General features: G+C 35.4%; 1 protein-coding gene across 9 annotated transcripts in view; it reads left to right on the forward strand.

The window, feature by feature from the left end:
- Positions 1-26,061, forward strand: part of tenm3 (teneurin transmembrane protein 3) — a 1,272,390-nt gene that overhangs the window by 460,735 nt on the left and 785,594 nt on the right. For all 9 annotated transcript variants that reach the window (XM_049481363.1, XM_049481365.1, XM_049481366.1 and 6 more), the window contains one exon: positions 24,079-24,180. The gene's annotated coding sequence lies outside the window, so the exon portion shown is untranslated. The remainder of the gene's footprint in view (positions 1-24,078; positions 24,181-26,061) is intronic.

A 26,061-nucleotide genomic window follows, 5' to 3' on the forward strand; every position in this document is an offset into this window, starting at 1 on the left:
GATCGGAAAGCTGTATACAAGCCCACCATTCCCGATATGGACGCACGTTTTCTCTTTTGAACGAAGTCGATATTTCGAAAACTGCGGCACTAGTTAACCGGACAAAAAACAGGTGGAATAATAATAATAAGAAGAAGAAGAATAAGACTTAAGAAGATCAGTACTGTGATTGCATTACTGCAATCACACTAATAATAATAATAATAATAATAATAATAATAATAATAATAATAATAATAATAATAATAATAATTTTAAATAGCCTTTACAAAACCATTTAAACATACATTTTTTTGGCAAAGTGGATTTAAGTGCTTTTTTATTTTAAGAAACTGGGAAGGAACATGAAAGCTAATGTATAAATGTTACAAAGCCATACAATTATATATTTCACTCTCTCTGTCTCTTTTTTTCCTATATAATAGACGAGGACAAAATCAACTGAGCATTAATTATTTTAACTTTTTTTTAAATGTATTTATTTTTTACAAAGCTGTTCACGACCCGTCCAGAACGTGTCCCCAACCATCTTTTGGGTTCCGACCCACCATTCGAGAATTGCTGGGGTAGATGTACATCTATAATGTAGTATATATATATATATATCGTTGCTGTGCTATGAAAAACACTTATCTCCATTTTTGTTGATTTTTAGTTTTCCACATAATTAGAAAAGAGAAACTGTTCTTTACATCGCGCCACAATTTCTTGATGAACGGACCAATAGAAACTCTTCAAAGTGACCTGAAATAAACTCTTTTTACGTTGACTTCCACTGAAAGTTTGCAAGGTTTTTTCTCTCTCTTGTAAAGTCGCTGTTTTGGAGATAAGTGTTTTTCATTGAACGGCGATGATATACTAAGCCACAGTGGTTAGGGTATCCTGCTGGAAAATGAAATCCACATCTCCATAAGTGCTGTAAGATTTTGTGGGAAAACAAAACTGCACTGACTTTAGACTTGATAATAAAACACAGTGGATCAACACCAGCAGATGACAGACATGACTCTCCAAACCATGGGATGTTATGGGGTTTCATTTTCCAGCAGCATTTGGCACACTGCCCACTCTGCAAAAATACCAATGGTTTTATAGGTCTTATATAATATTCTAATTTTATGAGATACTGATTTTTGGGTTTTTATTGGCTGTAAGCCAAAATCATCAACAATTAAAGAAATAAATAATAAAAATAGACCACTCTGTGTTTAATACATCTATATAATATATGAGTTTCACTTTTTGAAATCACTGAATAACTGAAATAAAGTAACTTTTTACTGATATTAAGAACTTTTTTGATGTATATTTTTCTTGTCATCACAATAAAACCTCAGTCAGTCAGAAATACCATAATAAACCCTCCTCTTCCTCCTCTTCCTGCTCCGCCAAGACGTAGATCTACATCCAGCAGGAATTTATTTGCCGTTTCAAAAGTTAATTAATTGAATCAAGATCAAAATCATCTTTAATTTGGTTCCACTTTTGAAGATGTTGTGAGATTGTGGGATTGTTTCAGCAGCACGCCGCCTCACGACTGCATTTCAATCGCTGTTAGAATTTAATTAATTATGCGTTAGTCCTCTCTCTGATAGGCCCAGCCTTAACAAAGAAACCTAATTAAAAAGGTATGATACTATCAGTCTGAGAATTCGTATTAATGCCGTGGTGTTATTGTAGTGCAGGAGGGATGAATTCAGGTCTTTTTACTTTAAATTTTACTGAAATATAAAAGATCCAGTCTGTGAGACTAGACAAGTAAACTGCAGCAGGTGAAAGTGACCCAAAGTAACCCAGATTTGATCTTTTTAAGGTTCAGGGATGTATTTTTTTCCCCAAAAAGATTAATCTTATTTCCCAGCTGTTGAACTGTGTTAAACAACAGTTACATACTGCTCTGTAATGAATCTACAGTTACAGTAGATACAGAAGCACCAGCACCATAATCTGTTGTACCCATACTGCTCTGTAATGAATCTACAGTTACAGTAGATACAGAATCACCAGCACCGTAATCTGTTGTACCCATACTGCTCTGTAATTAATCTACAGTTACAATAGATACAGAATCACCAGCACCGTAATCTGTTGTACCCGTACTGCTCTGTAATTAATCTACAGTTACAGTAGATACAGAATCACCAGCACTGTAATCTGTTGTACCTGTACTGCTCTGTAATTAATCTACAGTTACAGTAGATACAGAATCACCAGCACCGTAATCTGTTGTACCTGTACTGCTCTGTAATTAATCTACAGTTACAGTAGATACAGAATCACCAGCACCGTAATCTGTTGTACCCGTACTGCTCTGTAATTAATCTACAGTTACAGTAGATACAGAATCACCAGCACTGTAATCTGTTGTTCCCATACTGCTCTGTAATTAATCTACAGTTACAGTAGATACAGAATCACCAGCACCGTAATCTGTTGTACCCGTACTGCTCTGTAATTAATCTACAGTTACAGTAGATACAGAATCACCAGCACTGTAATCTGTTGTACCTGTACTGCTCTGTAATTAATCTACAGTTACAGTAGATACAGAATCACCAGCACTGTAATCTGTTGTACCCGTACTGCTCTGTAATTAATCTACAGTTACAGTAGATACAGAAAGCAGGGGGTTTTAACCTGGGGGTTAGGATTATCAGCAACTATACTATATACTAAAACCTCAATCTTTTGTGACCTGAACTTTTATTTTACTGACCTTTTTAATCTTTTATTTAAAAATATGTTTAAGGCACAATAGCACTGTGCTCCTGCATTTATCGGCAGCACACAGTGGCATTTCAGGGCTCGAAGAAAAAGTACAGGACAAACAATTACTGAATAAATCTATTTAACTTTCACAAAATGTGACCTTGCATACTGTCAAATCCACAGTATAATATATGTCTGCATATCTTTGTATTGTACCATTGGACTGACATCACAAGGTCACATTTTGAGAAAGTTAAATAGAATTTTTTATTGCTCGTTTTGCAGGTATTTTGTTCATATTTGTTGAGTGGGGCGGGGGGATGTACAGCTCTGTAAAAAAAAAATAAATAAATAAGAGACCACTCCAGTTTCTGAATCAGTTTCTCTGATTTCTTTGAGTAAAATAAAAATTGTTGTTTCATTTTATAAACTACAGACAACATTTCTCCCAAATTCCAAATAAAAATATTGTCATTTAGGCATTTATTTGTAGAAAATGAGAAATCAGAGCTTTCAGACCTCAAATAATGCAAAGAAAACAAGTTCATATTCATAAAGTTTTAAGAGTTCAGAAATCAATATTTGGTGGAATAACCCTGGTTGGTTTTTAATCACAGTTTTCATTCATTTTGGCATCATGTTCTCCTCCACCAGTCTTACACACTGCTTTTGGATAACTTTATGCTGCTTTACTCCTGGTGCAAAAATTCAAGCAGTTCAGTTTGGTGGTTTGATGGCTTGTGATCTTCCATCTTCCTCTTGATTATATTCCAGAGGTTAAAAAACAGTTAAATCATAGCAATTGCTTTTTTTTTACATCAAGTAATTAAAAGTAACTATGTAACTTGTACTCAAAGTATTTTTAAACTGAGTACTTTTTTACTTTTACTCAAATAGATTTTTAGATACGTACTTTTACTTTTACTTAAGTAGAATTTTAGCAAAGTAAAGGTACTTTTACTTTTAATTACAATTTTTCTGTACTTTTTTCAACCTTTAAAGGTACTTTTACTTAATTACGATTTTTATGTACTTTTTCCAACTTTGGTAAAATCAAAGCAGCTCATCAATTTTAAGTGCTCTCTTATTTAAACGGACTAAATGTACAGAATACAGTGTAACACACATCAGACTTCATTCAGGCCTGAAATTTAAGGCATAAGATTTTTTCAATCCTTATTCCTGAGTATAAACTAAGCGTCTGATGAACCCGTGCACTTAAATTATTTAGCGGCGTCTCCATATCGTAACCTCGCTCCCTCTCGCCCCTCCTCTCGCCTCACCACCCACCCCACCCCCACCCCCACCTCCCCAAAAGGAACGGCACGATACGAAAATTACCACCACTAATCGCTGGTAATGCCCTTCCTCAACACTTTAATTTTCCAAACCCTTTCACTGCAAAGTCAGTCCAATCTTTCTCCGACGGCAGGAGCGGTGGCGCCTCGTCTTTTAGAGGAGTGGAGCGAGGGAGAGCGAGAGAGCGAAGGATGAGTGGAGAGTAACCCACCTCAATCAAGAGGAGCATTCATAATTCAGCAGAGGAGAGATCCGTGCAGCAGGTCAAAAACTCTACTGCATAATTGAGGAGCCCAGAAAGCACCAGTGGCTCCACTGTGCCACTCTTTGGCTGTAAAGTGTGTGTGTGTGTGTGTGTGTGTGTGTGTGTGTGTGTGTGTGTGTGTGTGTGTGTGTGCCCTCGCTAATCTCAGCGTACACCGAGGCATGACATCAGCAGTGTAATTGTCTGTGTGAGGGGTGTGTGTGTGGGGGGGTGGTTCTGGGTGTTTCGGGGGCTAACAGTGTTATCCTCTGATTCTTAAGGGGCGGGGCTTAAAGGTTGAAAGGTGATTCATCTTAATACAACCATATAAAAGTTATATACACTTTATTATATAATTATTAACTTATACTTCTTACATTTTCACACAATTACCTGTTATTTCATTTTAGCTCGTTTTCATTTAGGTGTTGTGCCGAATTCAGCACCCCCGCCAGGAAAAGCACCATCTCTCAAAAGCGAGCACCCTCGTCTTCTTGCCTTTGATCTTTTTTTATAAAATGAAAATACCCATGATCCTTTTCTAAGCTATTGTAAAAGTGCACTAAAAGACTGTGGGCGTGGTTTGAGCTTTTGTTCTTTTTCTCCTTACATTACTTTTACTTTTATACTTTTAATTAGTCATTTTGAAACCAGTACTTTTTTTTAAACACTTTTACTTAAAGAGTAAAAAGCTTACATACAGAAATTTTATTAAACTCTAGTATCTACATTTCTACCTACAGAGAAACGAATGGAGATACTTTTCACACCTTTATTGTGCACGTTTCTATCTATTAGCTCACTTAATATTGTTATAAGTTCAAAATATATTTTTCATTGGTAAATTATTTGTTAACTAATCACTTTATTTATTGATGTATTGTTGATTTAATATCATTAAAACATAATTTAGATTAATTCATATATAAATATAGTGAATTTCTATTATATATTTAGTGTAATAGAAATAAAACACCTCTAATAGATTGTGGTTTACCTCTTCACTTTAATATATTCATAAATTTATATCAATTGTTGAATTTATGCTTTTGCATTTCTTTTGAATCTATACACAGTATGAATAATACTAAAAACAAGTAATATTGAATAATGATCTTTCGACTCATAGAGAACTCAATATATTTATATATTAGATTATATTAATTACAATACACTTTTCTGTTTAGTGCAGTGCATTGAAGTCAGTTTATACATATATTTTTAATATTAAGATAAAAATAAATGTAATTTGTAAATTATTTATTAACTAATTAATGTATTTATGGATATATTGTTGATCTTAACAATCTAAACATTATTAATTATTAGATTAATGCATTTACATATAGTAAATATTTACTGTAATAGAAACAAAACATCTCTTACTGTGTTCTACCTCTTCACATTATTATTTTTACAATTTTATATTAATTATTGCATACATTTCTATTACAATTTACAATGTACAATTTATACACAGTGTGCATAAAATTAAACATCATTAATATTAAATAACGATCTGTTTTATATGCTTTATTTTGGATTTGATTAATTATTACACTCTTTTCTGTTCAGTGCAGAGCGTTGGAGTCAGCTCATACATACATATATAGATTGCTCAATATTAAGATTAGGAAAATAATTGTAATTTGTAATTTGTAATTATTAAATAACTGATTGGTTGATTTATAGATGCACTGTTGACCTTTAACTAAGCTTAAGAATCAAAACATAATGTAAACATATAAAATATAAAATTATATATTCATATAGTGAATATTTACTGTAATAGAAAAATAAATTAAAACATTTTTACAGATTGTGGTTTACCTCTTCACATTATAATTATTTTCAGTAACAACTGCACTCAACATAATCATAGAAAAGATACAGTATATAAACATTTATATTAGATTATTATATGTATAAAAACGTATATAAATATATAAAATGATTACACACTTTTATATGCAGTGCATTGGAGGCAGCATGTGCATACATTGCTCAATATTAAGATCAAAATAATTGTAATTTGTAAATTATTAACTAACTATTTCTTATTGGTAAAACATACATTTTATCTTTTATTCATTGCATATAAATTATTTACCATGTTTAATTATCCAAAAGTACATTAAATATATTTCTTTATGTATAGTTCTTTATCATTTTAATGTATATAAATACTGTACATATTGTTTTTAATTACTTTAATAATAAAAACAAAAAAATCACTTCAGCACTGCTCAGTCAAATAAACAGGAATTATATACATGTAATATAAACATATACATATATACATATAAGCATGGGTTAGATTAAGACTTTATCCTGCAGAAAAGGTGAAGCGGCTGATTGCACTGATTTAATTTAATCATACAGAAGTGATATCAATTTTATTATTGCACAATATTCTATTATTAATTGTTAATACAATAATATAAATATAATGAATGTAATGATTCACATTCATGTTATTTTATTCATATAATTATATAAAATTGCTGTACATATTTATATTCAGTGAAGAACAATCAGCTTTTACACAGTTTACTTAATTTAAATGCTTTAAAAAAAAAAAAAAAACAATTTCATATATTAATTGTTATGGTTAAACCGTCTTATTTTTATTTATTTGCCATTAAATTAATTGAACAATGAGGGAACAGATCTACTTATAATACTAAATAAAGAACATCAATAATGCACAAACATTTGTTTGCAACACAAAAAGCAAAATAAACATATTCATTTTTCTCCATATTGAAAATATGTAAGAGATACAGTCAAATAATACTAATTACAGATACAGTTACAGGAGATGCTCTCCTCAAATTTACTAACACCCTTTATTCTCTGGGTCAGTATGATCCCACCAATTCAAACTTCCAAGAAATTATTATAATTAAAGAAAATTAAACATGTTAGCAAAGTTTGTGTATGTTTGTTTGATTCATTATCAGCGGTTCTGGCATTATTATAATGTTATATTAATATTATATATGGATTATAATATGTTTGTGCTGTTATAAAACTAAATGTCATAGTGACCTCACCATTATTAACCCTCTAAAATATGTGTATAAAATATGAATAAATAAATACAGCTCTGAAAAAAGTAATAATAATAATAAGAGACTGTTTATAAATTATTATTTTCTTTCCTTTAACCAAATTGAAAACCTCTGGAATATAATCAAGAGGAAGATGGATGATCACAAGCCATCAAACCACCAAACTGAACTGCTTGAATGAGGTTTTGCGCCTCAAAGTTATCCAAAAGCAGTGTGTAAGACTGGTGGAGGAGAACATGATGCCAAGATGCATGATTTTAAACTGTGATTAAAAACCAACCAGGGTTATTCCACCAAGTATAATTTTATATTTATGAACTCTTCAAACTTTATGAATATGAACTTCGATGATTTTTTTTTTTTTTTTGCATTATTTGAGGTCTGAAAAAAGCTCTGCATCTTTTTGTTGTTGTTGTTATTTCAGACATTTCTCATTTTCTGCAAATAAATAAATAAATGCTCTAAATGACTTTTTTTTTGTTATTTGGAATTTGGAGTTTATGTAGTTTTATGTAGTTTATAGAATTAAACAACACTGTTCCTTTTACTCAAACATAAACCTATAAATAACAAAATGTCCCTTAATTGTTTTAAATCATCTTTAATATTAATCTACAGTATAGAAAATAAAGAAAATAAATAAAAGCACTGAATGAGAGGATTTATCCAAACATTTAACTAGTCCTGTATAATACGTAAATTATTTATTTATTTAATAGTTTTATTAATAGTTATTTTTAGCTATATTTTAAGCTGCAGCGATGGAGAGCTGGGGGTGTGGTGATGTATGTAGTGTGAAGTGCAGAGCTCTGCCCTGTGTTTGACCCTGAAGCTGCAGGATGTTCAGTCATGTTCTGTTCATTTAAGTGGCTTTCTGAGAGCTACACACACACACACACACACACACACACACACACACTCTCTCTCTCTGTTACCTGTGCTGTCTGCAGGAGGAAAAGTTCACCCTCCACTTCACTAAGAGCAACTTTCTCACTCCGGGCGACACCTTCACCCACCTCCTCAGCCTCATTCACCTTATTGAATTATGGATCTGTGCTTCTGTCCGTCCAGATCCTCCACCCGGGTTCCCCCGCCCGTCTCAGCCTCTAAATAAACCCGCTTTACAGCAGCGATGAGCGGAAAACAGAGACGGAGAAGCTAAATAAAGAAGAGTTTTATATAATATTAATTATTTGTACACATTTCTATCTATGATAGAGAAAATTCATACATACGTCACTCAAAATAAAGGTTAAAAAGGTATAAATGATTGCAATTTTTAATTCTTAAACAATACCTTAACTCTCTTGTTATTGTAATCAAAGTAATGTACCAATATTTCAAATTGATCTATTTTAAAAAACAGCAATGGTCCATGTTTAATTATCCAAAATAAAAAATCCTAATAAGCAGTGCAAATATTTAATTACTAACTACATTAATAATTATTCTATCAATATTTAGTGCAATAGTGTTCCTTACCTCTAACAGGTAATGATTCAATTAGAATAATCCACTCATTTGTCTTTAACAAAATGTACGTTCAAGCTTTTTTTTAATGTTTTATTTTAATACTTTTGAAACACCAACATTTAACTACAATAGTTTTATATTAAACATTGAAACATAACATTGCAGTTTTGTTTTAGTTTTAGTTTTTTGTAGGGGGGGGGTTGCAAATACGTTAGATGAACCATTTTCATATCATATGTTTCATATCAAATATTACACTGATTTAGGCAAGCAGAAGAAGTTTTATACTGAAAAAAATACGTTTAACTATTTTTCCTAGATCTTTAAAATTTAAAGATCTAGAAAAGATTGGTCAATTTGACTCGTAACATAACAGGCGGGTTAAAAAGGTCAACATAATTGCAATTTGTATATTATTAAACAATTTAATAATTTAACCGTCTCTTATTTGCTCAACTGTAAGGAATCGCAGTGATGTTCCCATATTTCAAGTATATATATTTAAGAAAAATAAAAGAATTAAATATGTCTGACTGTCAGGGTTGACCCAGGCAGAGAGACGAGGAGGCGGACGTATGTGCAGGTAAGGTGAGAATTTAATAAACAAAGAGACAAGTAAACAAGAAACAAAGAAAACAAGAAACAGAGGCGAGCTAAAACTAACAAACAAACGAGATACTAAAGATAAACAAACGGGAAGACTATAAAACTAGGCAGGATAAACTAAAACAGGGCAAGGGAATAAACTAGGGAAAACACAGGGAACTAGAAAATAACAGAATAAACAGGAAGATAAATATAAACTACAAACAAATAGGGAGGCTGACAAAAACAAACGAGGAGAACAATAAGGAACTAAACTAGATAGATAATAACTAACAAACAAAGCGGGAGTAGATAAACAAAGAAATAAACTAATAACTAAAGCTAGACAGGGCAAGGATAATTACAAGGATTAAACTAAGATAGACACTGAGAGAAACACTGAGAGAAACACTGAGAGAAACTCTGGGAACACGGGAAGACAAACGACAGGAGACAGTGCAAAGACCGACCGAGGACAAGTAACAGAGGAAGTCTATATAACTAAACAGGAAACACACTGGGAGTGGAAACACCTGGGGAAGGGGTGGAGCTACAAATGAGACATGAGGTAATGGAAAATCACAGGCAGAACACAGGGGCACGGGTCACGTGGGACAACACAGGCACGAGGACAGACAGGAAACAGGGCCAGGCGTGACACTGACAATTTGAACATACCTTAAAATCTGTGATTTTTCATTATTTTAAAATGTTCTGCATTGTAGATTAATACTAAAGTCATCCAAACTATAAAGAAAAACATGGAATTATTTGGTAAACAAAAAAGGTGTTAAACAAACAAGAATATTTTTTATACAGTATTTTACAGTTTTATACATCTCTGCTGGATTTTCTCAGTCAGTTTTATGAGGTAGAATCACCTGGAATTCAGGCTTTCAGTTAACAGCTGTGCTGAACTCATCAAGAGTCAATTACTTGAATTTCTTCGTCTTGTGTCTGTGTGGGTTTCCTTCCACAGTCCAAAAACATGGAGATCAGGTAAATTGGATATTTGGATGTTTGAGAATGTGTGCCTAGATATAGATTGTGCTGGGTCAACTCCTCAGTGGCCAATGCAGTCCTCTAGGTGGACAGTTGTTTCCGGTTGAGAGCACGCTGTGTGTAATTGGCTGACGCTTCTCACTGGTGTGTGTTGAGTGTGTGTGGAATGTAATTGTAAGCGTCCTTGAGTGGTAGGAAAACACTTTATAAGTGTAATTTTTAATGCAGAATTTAAAATTCTTGTGAAATCAATATTTGGTGGGATAACAATGATTTTTAATCTTGATTTTATTCCAGAGGTTTTCAGTTTGGTAAATTCTAAGAAACTCATCATTTTTTTATCCAGAGATGCATATTAACGAAAGATATGATAAAGTGTTACTGTGTCACTTTTCCAGCTTCAGTCCCAACTTTTACAATCCTGAAATGCAGTGATAGATTTTTATCATTAAGACATATTCAATATATCTTTTGAATTTCTTGGGATCGAACTTTCCTCAATCAAATTAAAAGTCAAATAAACACCCGAAACACCTTTTTATTAGCAGAAATTTCGCATTTTATTTTATTTTATTTGCACTTTCCTGTACTGCCCTAACTTTTCCCGATGTGCAGATGCTAATCGAGCTCGGTGGTTACAGCGGTGTCTACCTGGACGAGTGGAAGAAGAGAGACGGGGGAGTGAAATAAGGCAATAAGTGGCTTGGAAAGTTGTCAGGGGGAGCGAATTTCCATACGGAGCAAGCAGCTGTCAGGGGCTTCCTCAAAACAGGATCGCGGGGAGTCGGGTTTAGCAGGGGTTAAATTGACGGGGGAGACAAATAAACAAACAAACAAGTAAGGCGATATGTAAATAAATATATAAATATATAAATAATAAATAAAATATAACAGTAGTAGTGGCAGTGTTTGCATACACAGTTCCTGGAAAGTTTTTATTCACTTCCTGAGACATACACACACACACACACACACACTGTGTGGAGCTGCAGTCACTACAGCCACCGTATTTAAATTTATGTGTATGCATGTGTATGAAAGAGTGTGTGTGTGTGTGTAAGTGTATAAGTGTGTGTGTGTGTACGAGGGGCACTCAGGGACGCGTCAGTGTGTGTCGGTGCGTGACTACAGACGGGCCACTCGCCAGCCTGACATCTCCCTGTAGCCTCTCACTCCATCCTCACGCCTCCAGTGGCGCATATTTATCCATATATTAAAACGGGGCCGGACCACGCTCCAGCAATAAGCCACAAGGGTTAACCCCCCCTGCGTCCCCTCGGGGGACACGCCAGCATCCTGTCTGTCTTTACGTGTCCATTCAAATCAGCCTGAGAGTGCTGGCGCCGGTGCCACTTTGTGGGCACGCTGGCGAGGTTTTTGTTGACGCTTTGGTTTCTCCGCCCGCGCCGCGTCTCTCAGGCTAATGCTGGGCTGGGGTTACTGCAGAGCTGTAGATGCAGTGGATGGAGATAATATGTGGACGGACAGATTAGCGCATTAGCCGCATAATGATGCACACTAGGGTGGAGATGCCAGTGCGGTGCCCACTCTCACATCACCACCCAGTTCCTGACCTAAGCTTCTGAGTTCTTTGCGGTATTATTATATACAGTTGCAAGAAAAAGTCATTAAATTTGTTCTGATCCTTATCCAACTCACAACAATAGACGAACACAGTCTGCTAAAACTAATACCACACTAAAAATTATACCGTATGTTTGCATGGTTTTATTGATGTTCATGTGTCCACGGTCTACAAGACAGACGCTCTACAAACTAAGAAAGTTCAGCACTGTTGCTACTCTCCCTAGGCGTGGTAAAGTCCTGTAAAGATGACTGCAAGAGCACAGCACATGCAGAATGAGCAGAATGATCAATGAGGTGAGGAAGAATCCTAGAGTGTCAGCTAAAGACTTACAGAAATCTTTGGCACATGCTGACATTTGTGTTGATAAATCTACAATTGGAAAAACATTAAACAAGAACGGAGTTCTTACAATATAAATAATTTGTGTCTCAAGTAAAGGTAATATTTGCATCAAGAAGAAATCATATTGTAAGGCTCCAGGATGCGGGGTGGACTTACGCTCTCACATCACCACCCAGTTCCTGACCTGAGTTTACTAAAGTTCTTGAGTTTCCTGAGTTCACTTTACTTTGCAGCATCATTATATACAGTTGCAAAAAAAAATGTATGTGAACCCTTTGGGATTATACTTGAATTTCTGCATAAATTGGTCATTAAATGTTGTCTGATCTCCATCTAAGTCACAACAATAGACAAACACAGTCTGCTAATACTACTAATACCACACAAAAAATATACTGTATGTTTGCATGGTTTTATTAATGTTCATGTGTCCACGGTCTACAAGACAGATGCTCTACAAACTAAGAAAGTTCAGCACTGTTGCTACTCTCCCTAGGCACGGTAAAGTCCTGTAAAGATGACTGCAAGAGCACAGCACATGCAGAATGAGCAGAATGATCAATGAGGTGAGGAAGAATCCTAGAGTGTCAGCTAAAGACTTACAGAAATCTTTGGCACATGCTGACATTTTTGACATTTTTGTTGACAAATCTACAATAAGGAAAACATTAAACAAGAACGTTTAAGAGTTTATGAGAGGACAACAAGGAGGAAGCCACTGCTGTCCAAGGCTGTAGCAGGGAGCAAGGAGAGGATGTGGAGAACAGACAAGTAAATGTATTAACAGAAATAAACCAAAATAAACACAAAACAGTATAAATAAACATACAAGGAAACTAGCATAAACACAGAATTTAGTCAGACTAGAAGCAAAGATGGACCTTCAACCTAACAGACGTAAAACACACAAGAACCGACAACTAAGACTGAAAACAAAGGGCTATATATACACAGAAGGGGACAGGAAACAGGTAACACCTGAATAAAGGTAATGAGGGGACGGAGGAGCAAAGCTAAACAAACACAGAGAGCAGTGAAAAAAATACAAAGCCAGAACAGGATGTGACACGGAATAGGGCCAGGACGTGACAATATAAATAATTTGTGTCTCAAGTAAAGGTAATAGTTGCATCAAGAAGAAATCATATTTTAAGGTCTTACTGATATACAACTCTGAAAAAAAAGAATAATAATAAGAGAGCACTTAAAAATGATGAGTTTCTTTGATTTTACCAAATTAAAAACCTCTGGAATATAATCAAGAGGAAGATGGATGATCACAAACCATCAAACCACCAAACTGAACTGCTTGATTTTTTGCACCAGGAGTAAAGCAGCATAAAGTTATCCAAAAGCAGTGTGTAAGACTGGTGGAGGAGAACATGATGCTAAGATGCATGAAAAAAACTGTGATTAAAAACCAACCAGGGTTATTCCACCAAATATAAATTTCTGAACTCTTAAAAGTTTATGAATATGAAAGGATGTAATGATATGTAAGTAGAGAGTAGAAAGTTAAATCAATAAGTCAAATAGTTACTCCAGTAAAGTATAGATAACCAACATTTATACTTAAGTAAGGTAATGAAGTATTTGTATTTTATAACTGCACACCTGGGAGACTCAATATACTGTGCTACACCAATAAGAGCCCTTGGGCTAGACTCCTAACTCTACATTGGCTCATCTCTGTAATAGGAATAAACTTGAAAGTCGCTATGGATAAGAGCTTCAGATAAATGCTGTGAATGTTAAATATTAAATGTTAAATGATGATAATAATAATAAAAGCTGATCTGTGGTCGTTCTGTGGGGTAGGGGAATGGGGTGTATACATGAAAAGGTGGTCATAATGTTTTGCTTGTTCTCTGTATATATGGCGAGTATGTGTCGAGGGTGAATTCAGGACAGGGTTGTGAGATGAGGACAGTGTTTATATTTTATTAAATTCCTGCGTTTTTAACAGCACAGCATGGCGATGCAGTATTGAGTCTGACTCTGTGACCCCGGATCTCCTCTATAACCCAAAATCTCTTAATTCCAGCCTGTAAAAATGCAGTTTTTGGACGGAATGAATTTGCTGTAAATAAGCTTCACCCCGTGCCCTTGATTTATTCCTCCGCTGTTTAATTATTGCGTTATTATAAAGTCAGACAGTGATACAGAGAGTTAGACTGAATTTCAGCTCATATTATAATGCAGTAATGCAGTATTCGCTGCGGCCCGATCACCGCCGTGCTGACGCTTCCTCCCACTGACTTTATGAGACTTGTGGAGGAGGAGGAGGAGGAGGATCTGTCTGCAGTGAGGAAGATTCTCAGAGACGATGCTTTGTTTTCAAGGGCGACCTAAAAAAAATATAACTTGCATAAATATAAACAGAGCAAACGCAATTCTGAATAAATTCAAACTAACAGAAAAAAAAAAATTAATTCATAATAATAATAATAATAATAATAATATAATAAGAAAAAAATATATATAATAAAAGTTTGCCTTTATTTCTTTATTTAATGTATTTTCTACAATGTAGATTAATATTACAGACATGAAAGCAATTAAGAGAGACATATTAAATTATTATGTAGTAAACAGTAAAACTTAATTTCCCAAAGCAGATAAACCCATATTTTTTTGGTTTGTGTGTCTGAATTTTAAGGATAAATGCATCAATAGAAACGCTCCAAAATTAGAATAAAATTATATTATATTATTTTTCAAATAAATAAATACATAAATAAATTATGGAACACATATTGATATAGATACATGTACATAATAATTGATTATGCAAATAATACAAATAATTTCTAAGACTCTATAAATTAATAAATACAGAAATAAATAAATATGCAAATGCAAAATGTGTCTAAAGAGATTAAACTGATTACATATCCACAAGTGTATAATAAAATAACGTCTATGATGATTTGTATTAAAATGTGAATTACTCATCAAAGCAGGTAAACTCAGTTTTTGTTTTCTTCAATTTCTTTAAATTATTTAATTTTTGTCATAATGTCAAAAATTGTGAACGTGAATAAACACTGTTTCTGAATCAGTTTCTCTGATTTAAAGGGCATTTATTTAGAGCATTTATTAGCTGAAAATCAGAAATGGCTGAAATAACAAAAAAAGATGCAGAGCTTTCAGGCCTCAAATAATGCAAAGAAAACAAGTTTCTGGTTTTTAATCACAGTTTTCATGCATCTTGGCATCATGTTCTCCTCCACCAGTCTTACACACTGCTTTTGGATAACTTTATGCTGATTTACTCATGGTCTAAAAAATTCATTCAAGCAGTTCAGTTTGGTGGTTTGATGGTTTGTGATCACCCATCTTCCTCTTGATTATATTCCAGAGGTTTTAAAACTCATCATTTTTATTTTTAAGTGGTCTCTTCCAGATCTGTCTCTATCTATCATATTGAAAGTTGTTAAAATATTTAGTTTTCTTCTACTGTAAGTTTGCTATTTTTAATATTTTTAAGATGCAAGGCTGTTGCGTGACAGAAGCCTTATATAAACCCGAACACTACAGGTTAAATGTGGACTAGATAAAGAATGAATGGGGGGATGAGCGTAGAGAAAGAAAAGATAGAGAGAAAAGAGAATGAGAGAGAATGAGAGGGAGAGAGAGTAGCTGTCATCCCAGCTCAAATCTGTTTCCTGTCCCGGCTGCGGAACTTTCTAAGAAGCATCTAATGCGTAAATGGGGTTAGCGGAAGGTTAAAAAGCGCTACATGAGCGCCGGCATAAATATTTAAAAAAGTGCTGACTCCGAAAAGACGCGCGGTGTTCATGAGGGAGATGCCTCGCGTCACTGTAACACACTCACACACCACCTCAACCACCCCCTGCTGACCCCTCCCTGAAACACAGCTCCACTCGCGCCTGTTCGTTTCCCCCGTCGGGAGGGTATGGTTGCCCCGTTGCTCTGCCGGCATCCTGCGCATCACTGCCCTAACGCCAACATTACCCACACACTGCCAGCTCTCAGCGCCACAATTATATTAATATATATTAATATATAATATATATTAATAGCGCACCACAAATTTTATTTTTATTTTTATTTCAAATTTTTTCCCCATTTCCTCCACGTTTTACACGCCCAATTACCCAACTCACTCATTAGGACTCCCCCTATCACTAGTGATGCCCCAACACACCAGCACACGCCTCCTCCGATACATGTGAAGTCAGACTCCGCCTCTTTTTAAACTGCTGCTGATGCAGCATTACCGAGTATCAATCAATCAATCAATCAACTAATCAACCTTTATTTTCACTTGGGAAAAACATTAAGGGTGACCCTCATTTGCAATGTTGCCGAGCTTTTATAACATTAAAGGGATTTAACACACTTAATAATAATTTAGAAATAATACGAAATAAAATAGTAAAAAAGAATAAAAATTATAATTTTAAACTGTAAAATGTAAAACAGAAAATTCTAAAGTACCATAAAAAAACTAATTTGACACATAAAAGTAATAACATTTTTTATAGATTATAAAATAAGTAAAAATATATTAGTAAAAGTAAAGTAAAATGTTAAAAATGATAAGAAGTGATTATATGAATAATAGAGCTAAGAACAAGAATGAAAATATAAAATATTCAAATAAAAGAATAAATAAAAGTAGTAATAAATAATAAGTATAATAAAAATAAAAAACAGACATATTACACTGTCTCTGGTAAACTAAAAAGATAGTTTACTAAAAGAAAGGATTGATTCAGTAAAAATAAATAAAGTAAACTTTACTAAAAGAAAGGATTGATTCAGTAAAAATAAATGAAGTAAAGTTTACTAAAAGAAAGGATTGATTCAGTAAAAATAAATGAAGTAAAGTTTACTAAAAGAAAGGATTGATTCAGTAAAATAAATTGAGTAAAGTTTACTAAAAGAAAGGATTGATTCAGTAAAAATAAATGAAGTAAAGTTTACTAGAAGAAAGGATTGATTCAGTAAAAATAAATGAAGTAAAGTTTACTAAAAGAAAGGATTGATTCAGTAAAAATAAATGAAGTAAAGTTTACTAAAAGAAAGAATTGATTCAGTAAAAATAAATGAAGTAAAGTTTACTAGAAGAAAGGATTGATTCAGTAAAAATAAATGAAGTAAAGTTTACTAAAAGAAAGGATTGATTCAGTAAAAATAAATGAAGTAAAGTTTACTAAAAGAAAGGATTGATTCAGTAAAAATAAATGAAGTAAAGTTTACTAAAAGAAAGGATTGATTCAGTAAAAATAAATGAAGTAAAGTTTACTAAAAGAAAGGATTGATTCAGTAAAAATAAATTAAGTAAAGTTTACTAAAAGAAAGGATTGATTCAGTAAAAATAAATGAAGTAAAGTTTACTAAAAGAAAGGATTGATTCAGCAAAATAAATGAAGTAAAGTTTACTAAAAGAAAGGATTGATTCAGTAAAAATAAATGAAGTAAAGTTTACTAAAAGAAAGGATTGATTCAGTAAAAATAAATGAAGTAAAGTTTACTAAAAGAAAGGATTGACTGAAGTTCAGTTCACTTATTTACTCTATGTAACATTTAAGTCTTGAAACTGAGTTGAAGTTACTTAAATTTATCTGAAATTAAATGTATTTAAAAAAAAAATAAATGCAGAAAGTTGTGAAACTTTTTTTAAGTAAATTTTACTCATATTTTTTTTTCAGTTAGTTACATAGTGGAATCCTGCACTCTGTAGCTGTGTGTGTGTGTGTGTGTGTGAGAGGCATGCAGGGCCGCTGCTAAGGTTTTGGAGGCCCTAAGCATAACTGGTCAAGCATAAACTATTTAAACCTTTATCATCGAAGTTACTCACCAGAAAGGGATGCATGGGCCTCATCTTTCTGCTTCTTTTTCTTCTTCTCAGCTCCAGACTCAAACCGTCGCTTCATAGTTGAATTACCATTTAGTAGCAACTTCGCGCGGTGAACTTGTCTCCTGCCAAACTCAAGTAGCGTTGCTACTTTAGTTAGGACTAAGGTTGCCAGATAAGTTACGATTTTTCATCCTATTTGTTTATTTTATTTTAAGTTTTTAACTTACACAAATATTGCACTGGACAAGTTTTTGTATAGAATGGCCACATACACTTTAAAAATGGTTAAACATGCGCAAGATTTAGCGCCTCCATGCATTTTTTGATTATTTATTTGACTGGAAAATGTCACATCTGGCAACAACCAACAGAGCAAACCGAGCCGTGCCATTTCAGGCAATAGGGGTGGGGGCATTATATTATGCACAAAAATAATAACGTGCCGCTTTTAAGTAGTAGAGTAGGTGCCCCATGCAATGTTTAAAGACAAAAAAGATGAGCGTATCATAAATAATTCACATTGGGTTTTAAATTTAATAATGTCATAATTTCAACACATTTCATTCTCAGTCAATTTGGCTCCCTGCAACTGCAAAATGGTTGAGGCCTAACGCTGGCTGCGTTGTCTGCGTATGCAGAGCGGCGGCCCTGGAGGCATGGCTAAAGGAAGTCAGGCTGCAGTGGGACGGGTATCCTGAGCCTATTTCAGGGTGCATTGTGGGACAATAGCGGTGGAGTCGGGACGCTGTCTGCGCGGTCCGTCACGCTCCCGTCTCTGAGATCCGGATCAGGGCGCGGTGGGAACATCACGGGGGAGATAAGAGGTTAGAACATCGCAGGGGAGATAAGAGGTGGGAACAAGTTTAGTCACGGTGTCTTCACTCCGGCGCAGAGCTCAGCGCCCCGGCGCACCGCCGCGACCCGCCACCGACACCGACACCACTCGGCCCGTAACCTTCAGCCAGTCCTTCAGTGAACATATATTTCTTTCTGTGAACATATATTTCCAATTTAAGGATTGTTTTTATTACACAAAAGCTTTAAAACTTTAAAATCTCCAAAACTATGCATTACACTTATGATAATGGCTCTTCTAAAAATAATTAAAAAAAAAATTTTCTTTAGTATATTAAATACGTTTTAATATGGTATTGAGAAAACTTCTCATTTTTTTTTACAATATTATATGTATTTTTTATTACTTTTAATTTTAATAAAAACTAAAGTAACGTTTCAATGATATTCTATTTTTTTTATGGACAAAACTGTTTGCCATAGTGCAAAATACTAAAATACACTCTACTTGCTTATAGCAAATACTATCAAAATACAGCAAACAAAAGCTGTCTCATACAAAACATAACATTTTCATTATTTTTATCATCCCTCTATTAAACATACTGTAACTGTAAATACATAAATAAAAACAGATTTCTCACTGATAATAAAGGGGTAATAATACTGGTATAACACTTGTCTATAATACCCTTCCTCATATAACACTAATATATAAATTATATTTTATTTTATTATTATATTCAGCTGAAATTTGTTACATGAACTTTTTTGTTCGCCACCAAACATGGTAAAAAGATTGAAGCAGGCTTTCTGCTGATATTGGTCTAATATTGATTATTATACACAATGTTGGTTGTATATATATATATATATATATATATATATATATATATATATATATATATATATATATAAATATAATAAATATTCCCAATAAACTTTATTTATTTATTTATTATAACACGTGTACCGGACTTGCCTGTGTGTGTATGTATAAGTGTTTGTGTATTAAGTGTGTATAAGTGTGTGTGTGTGTGTGCGTGTGTGTGTGTGTTTATGTGTGTGTTTGTGTAAGAGTGTGTACAAGTGTGTGTGTGTATGTGTGTGTGTGTGCGTGTGTGTGTATGTGTATAAGTGTGTGTGTTTGTGTACAAGTATTTCTGTTTATGTGTGTGTTTAAGTGTGTGTGTGTATAAGTGTGTGTTTATATATATATATATAATTGTGTGTGTATGTGTGTGTATAAGTGTGTGTGTGTATATGTGTTCGTGTATAAGTGTTTGTGTGCGTGCGTACAAGTGTGTGTATGTGTATAAGTGTTTGTGTATAAGTGTTTGTGTGTGTGTGTGTGTGTGTGTGTGTATAAGTGTTTGTGTGTGTGTGTGTGTGTGTGTGTATAAGTGTGTGTATGTGTGTAAGTGTTTGTGTGTGTATTTGTGTTTGTGTGCGTGTGTGTGTGTGTGTGTGTGTGTATAAGTGTGTGTATGTGTGTAAGTGTTTGTGTGTGTATTTGTGTTTGTGTGCGTGTGTGTGTGTGTGTGTGTGTGTATAAGTGTGTGTATGTGTATAAGTGTTTGTGTATAAGTGTTTGTGTGTTTGTGTGTGTATGTTTGTGTATAAGTGTTTGTGTGTGTGTTGTGTGTACGCTTGTGTGTGTGTGTGTGTGTGTGTAGAGTGAGGAGGGGGCATTTCTTTCATTAGGGGGGATAATAACGGGCGCGGTGCGTGCGGCAGGGCCCCGGGGCCCGGGGGGACGGGGTCTGATTGATTCAGGAACATGTTTAAACAGATGATTCCTGGGGGGACGTAAATAAATTGTGGTGAGGCTCTTTATTTGTGGAGGGAATCAATACCATTGGAAATGAGTTTGGGCCGGTGAGCAGCAGCAGGGCTTTAATATAGCGGCTCGGCTCGGCTCGGCTAGGTCCACTCACACCGGACCTAAAGGTCACCAATCAACTCCGTGTTTTAGGGCAAGTCAATCATTTGATAGCACTTTATTGGAGACTGTGCGCGAGAGCTGCAGAGCGAGAGAGCACACGCGAGAGCGTGAGAAAACTCAAACTTTACAGGAAAAAAGTTTGTTAAGCCAACTTCAGTACATGTCTTTATAGAGTTTATGTACGCCCATTCTAATGACTGGTACATTAATCTGCTTTAAGATGCACCTATTGCTGACACTGATGTGCAAGTGCACACACACACACACACAAACACTCACACTCACACACACACACACAGCTTATCTAGTTCTAACATAGTCCTGATGCCTGATTACAGGTGTGGAATAGAGGGATAAAAATCCCCCACCGTTGGACCTGCGTTCTTTGAAATAGTGATGCTCTATCCAGCACTGTTTAATGGAATATGTATGGAAGTGTGGGTGATGGGGACAAGTTGGGGATGTTGGGGATTAGTTGAGGATGAGGTTTGGAGTTGGGGATGAGTTAGGGAGTTGGGAAAGGTGTGTTGATTTATGGATGAGTTAGGATGATGGGGATTAGTTGGGGATGAGGTATGGAGCTGGGGAAGAGTTAGGGAATTGTGAAAGATATATTGATATGGGGATGAGTTAGCATGTTGGGGATTAGTTGGGGATGAAGTATGGACTTTTTACATTACATTACATTACATTACATTTGGCAGATGCTTTTGTCCAAAGCGACTTACAAAGGTCAAGTACAAAAGTAATAGGAATTAAGATAAACCATTTTAGATAGGGCTTAAAGGAGGTCGAAGGGAAATAAAAGGATAGAGAAGTGAAGGAGGGGAAGAAGGAAATGAGGTTAGAAGTAGTTAGTGTGTTAGAGGTGTTAAGAGAGTAAGAGCTCTTTGAAGAGCTCAGTCTTCAGGAGTTTATTAAAGATAGTGAGAGATTCTCCTGATCTGGTAGTGGAAGGTAGTTTGTTCCACCATTGGGGAACTCTGTATGAGAACAGTCTGGATTGCTTTGTGTGAATGTTTGTTTGGCAAAGCGAGGCGACGTTCATTGGAGGAGCGCAGCGGCCGGGAGGTAGCGTAAGTCTTCAGGAGCGAGTGCAGGTAGGAAGGAGCCTGTTCTGACATCACCTTGTAGGCGATTGTAAGAGTTTTGAATTTGATGCGAGCATCAACTGGTAGCCAATAGTGCTCAGTGAGCAGCGGGGTGACATGTGCCCGTTTTGGTTGGTTGAAGACCAGACGTGCTGCTGCATTCTGGATCACTTGGAGTGGTTTTACTACGCAGGCCGGGAGGCCAGTTAGCAGGGCATTGCAGTAGTCGAGGCGTGAAATGACGACTGCTTGTACCAGGAGTTGGGTGGCCTGTTGCGTCAGAAATGGTCTAATTTTTCTGATATTATAAAGCGCAAAGCGGCAGGATCGAGCAACTGAGGCCACATGGCGCGTGAAGGAGAGCTGGTCATCAACCATAACACTCAGGTTCCTAACTTAGTTACTTATCCCCTACTCTACACTTCATAACCAAATAATCTCCAACATCTTAGGTGATCCCCAAGTCAACACGTCTTTCTTAACTCCCAACGCATCCCCAAGTCCATCTTTCATCCCCAACTAATCCCCAACATCCTATCTCCTATCCTATCCAGACTTGGGGATGCGTTGGGAGCTAAGAAAGACGTGTTGACTTGGGGATCAATTAAGATGTTGGGGATTATTTGGTTATGAAGTGTAGAGTAGGGGATAAGTAAATAAGTTGGGAAAGATGTGTTGATATGGGGATGAGTTAGGATGTTGGGGATTAGTTGGGGATGAAGTGTGGAGTTGGGGATGCGTTGGGAGTTAAGAAAGACGTGTTGACTTGGGGATCACTTAAGATGTTGGGGATTATTTGGTTATGAAATGTAGAGTAGGGGATAAGTAAATAAGTTGGGAAAGATGTGTTGATATGAGGATGAGTTAGGATGTTGGGGATTAGTTGGGGATGAAGTGTGGAGTTGGGGATGCGTTGGGAGTTAAGAAAGACGTGTTGACTTGGGGATCACTTAAGATGTTGGGGATTATTTGGTTATGAAGTGTAGAGTAGGGGATAAGTTAATAAGTTGGGAAAGGTGTGTTGATTTGGGGATGAGTTAGCATGTTGGGGTTTAATTGGGGATGAGGTGTGGAGTTGGGGTTGGGGATGAATTAGGATGTTGGGATTAGTTGGGGATCAGGGTGTGGAGTGGGGGATAAATTAGTTTGTGTGGAGTTGGGAATGAGTTAGGGAGTCAGGAAAGATTTGTTGATTTAGGGATGAGTTAAGATGTTGGGGTTAGGTGGGAGTGAGTAGGGGAGAAGTTTGGGATGAGTTAGGAAGTTGGGGATTAGTTGGATATGAAGTGTAGAGTAGGGGATGAGTTAATACGTTGGGGTGAGTAATAATAATTTTTAGATAAATTCTAAATTTGAATTATTTTAAATGATTGGATTTTTATCAAATATTTTATTTTTTAATTTATTTATTTTGTCATTGCAGTGGCAGCATCATATTGAAATGATTTGCCACATTTATACTAGAATAAATTTGATTCCATTGGTTTGCTTTATGTTTGGATTTAAATATTAAAATATTCAAAGTTTTTGAATTGGCAAGTGTGTGTGTGTGTGTGTGTGTGTGTGCAGTAATAGATCAGGGCTGAAGTCGACCGGCTGCTCTTCATTTGCCTCCGCAAACACAGAACATCTGCTACATGATTCTCTCTCTCTCTCTCTCTCTCTCTCTCTCTTGATTGTCTTTGTAACTCTCCATTCATCCATCTATCTCTCTCTATCTCATTTTATTTCTCTTTCTTTCTACCTCTCTATGTGTTTCTCTTTCTGCATCTTTCTGTCTCTTTTTATGTATTTCTGTGTTTAATCCAACTTCGATCTATCTCTCTTTACTCCTTTGTCTTTCTACCTCTGTATCCATCCATCCATCCATCCATCCATCCATTCATCCATCCACCCCTCTCCCTCTCACTTTTGTACATCTTTCTCCTTTCTTTTTCTGACTTTTCCTCTCTCTCTCTCTCTCTCTCTCTCTCTCTCTCTCTCTCTCTCTCTCTGTAATAAAGGTTTGATTAAAGGATCATGTGACCTGTATCTGTAGAGTGATTGGTGTTTGGTTGGTTTTCAGTTTTTCATTTATCAGTTTGTTTTTCTCTGAATGCAGGAGTGAAGGTGTCAGATCTTCAGCTGAGTGGAGGACAGACAGACAGCGAGACAGAACTGAAGACAGAACTGAAGAAGAGGATGAGCTGAGATGCAACAGCAGGTAAGGAAGAACAGAATACAGTTCTACTGTTGCTGTGATGTATGTTGGTGGCTCCGCCCCTCACCTGTCAACCCCTACCAGAGCCCCACCCACTAGATCAGTTGCAGAAACACCATTTCAGTATTTTTGGTTGAGAACCTCCGACAGTACACCGCAGGATTAGCCAGCAGACTTCGTCTGAGGGAGGAATCTATACCTACTGTCTGAGTTTTGTGCTTCTATCACAGTTAAGCATGAACAAGTTTCTAGCCATTTAGTAAAAGCTAACACTAACGTGTGGTGAACGCTCAGCGTAAACATGGGGTGTGGCCAGCAACTATTTGAGCTCATTTGCATAATTCTGAAACATATAGATCTAGTTAAACTTGTGTAATTGTGTGCAACATGGTTAATATATATAATGAAGAAATTAATAACTAAATTATGTTGAATTTTGGTTGAAATCTTTAGACAGTGCACAGCAGGATTAGCCAGCAGACTTTGTCTGAGGGAGGGATCTATAGCTCGACTGTTCATGTTTTGTGCTTTTATCACAGTTAAGCACCAGCTTCTAGCCATTTAGCACAAGCTATAATTAATGTGTGGTTAACGCTTGGGCCGTGGCCAGCAACTGTATGAGCTTATTTGCATAAAAATGACAGAGCCCTTAAATGGCTCATTCAAAAATAGATCTGGTGAGATAAAGACTCTTTTCTGTGAGAGTGATTTTGTGCAAAGTTTTGTAAAACACATGTAATTTGTTACATGTGTAATTGTGCGCACCTTGGTTAAGGTATATAATTAATACATTTATAACTAAATTAGTATGTCGAATATTAGATTTTCCCAGCATTTAGCAAGTATAAAAGTGGATGGGGCATAGATAGGCCAGTTGCATGCTTTATTTAAAACTAGTCACTGATGTATTGATGTATAATAAACTATATTTCTCACCTTTAATACGACGTATAATAATAAAAGTGAACTTTCCTCTCCTTGGAGCTTCACCACGAGCGCTGAATTCACTCTTACTGTCAGATAAAGGCCACAGTTCACTAATGACATGAAGAATATGTTACTACAGGCCTACACACACACACACACTTACACACACACACAGCACATGATGGAGATCAATAATTCATAGCGGCTGGTGCTGACCCTGTTTGGTGTGTCCTTTGTCTTGTCCTGTGTTCGTGCCAGGCTTTACCCATAATACTCGGGCACACAGTGGTGTTAAGCTGTCTACACAGTGTACACTATACACACTTCACACACACACATACACACTACAATAAAAAAAAATATATATATATATATATAATTCCAGGGCAATAAATCACAGTTTTCTCTGATACCAGAAGTTTTGGCGTATTAAGCATTGTGTAAATATCTGACTATTTAGCTTATTTTTTTTGGAATAATGATCTTATTCAGTCTCACTTAGAATTTTCAACTAATTTTAAGCAATTTAAACTCAAAATAAGCAGAAAAAGTTACCTGTAACGATCGGGCAGGACACGCAGATGCAATAGACAGATTTTATTGTAAAAAAAAAGGGGGTTAATACAAAGAGTAGTCAAAGCAAGCAATACCGGTAAACAGGGCTTAAACATACCACAAATGAGAAACAGTCCACGGGTAAAAAAAAACACTGAAATATCAGAGGCAAGGCAAGAATCAGGGTCAGAAATATAAAAACAAGTTTGGTAAACGAGAAAGAGACACAAGCGATTGAAATACTTTGTAAAGTAGGGTTAATCAAACATTATTTGGCAAAGTGTTTGTGCAGTGAGGGTGTATTTACACTGAATGGAACAGGTGAAATCAATACTCTGGTGATTGGCTTTGTCCATACACTCACAGACAGCTAATTTTGTACTTATTTTTGAAGAATCAGAA

The sequence above is a fragment of the Astyanax mexicanus genome, chromosome 7 (assembly GCF_023375975.1).
Source record: "Astyanax mexicanus isolate ESR-SI-001 chromosome 7, AstMex3_surface, whole genome shotgun sequence".
NCBI lineage: Eukaryota > Metazoa > Chordata > Actinopteri > Characiformes > Acestrorhamphidae > Astyanax > Astyanax mexicanus.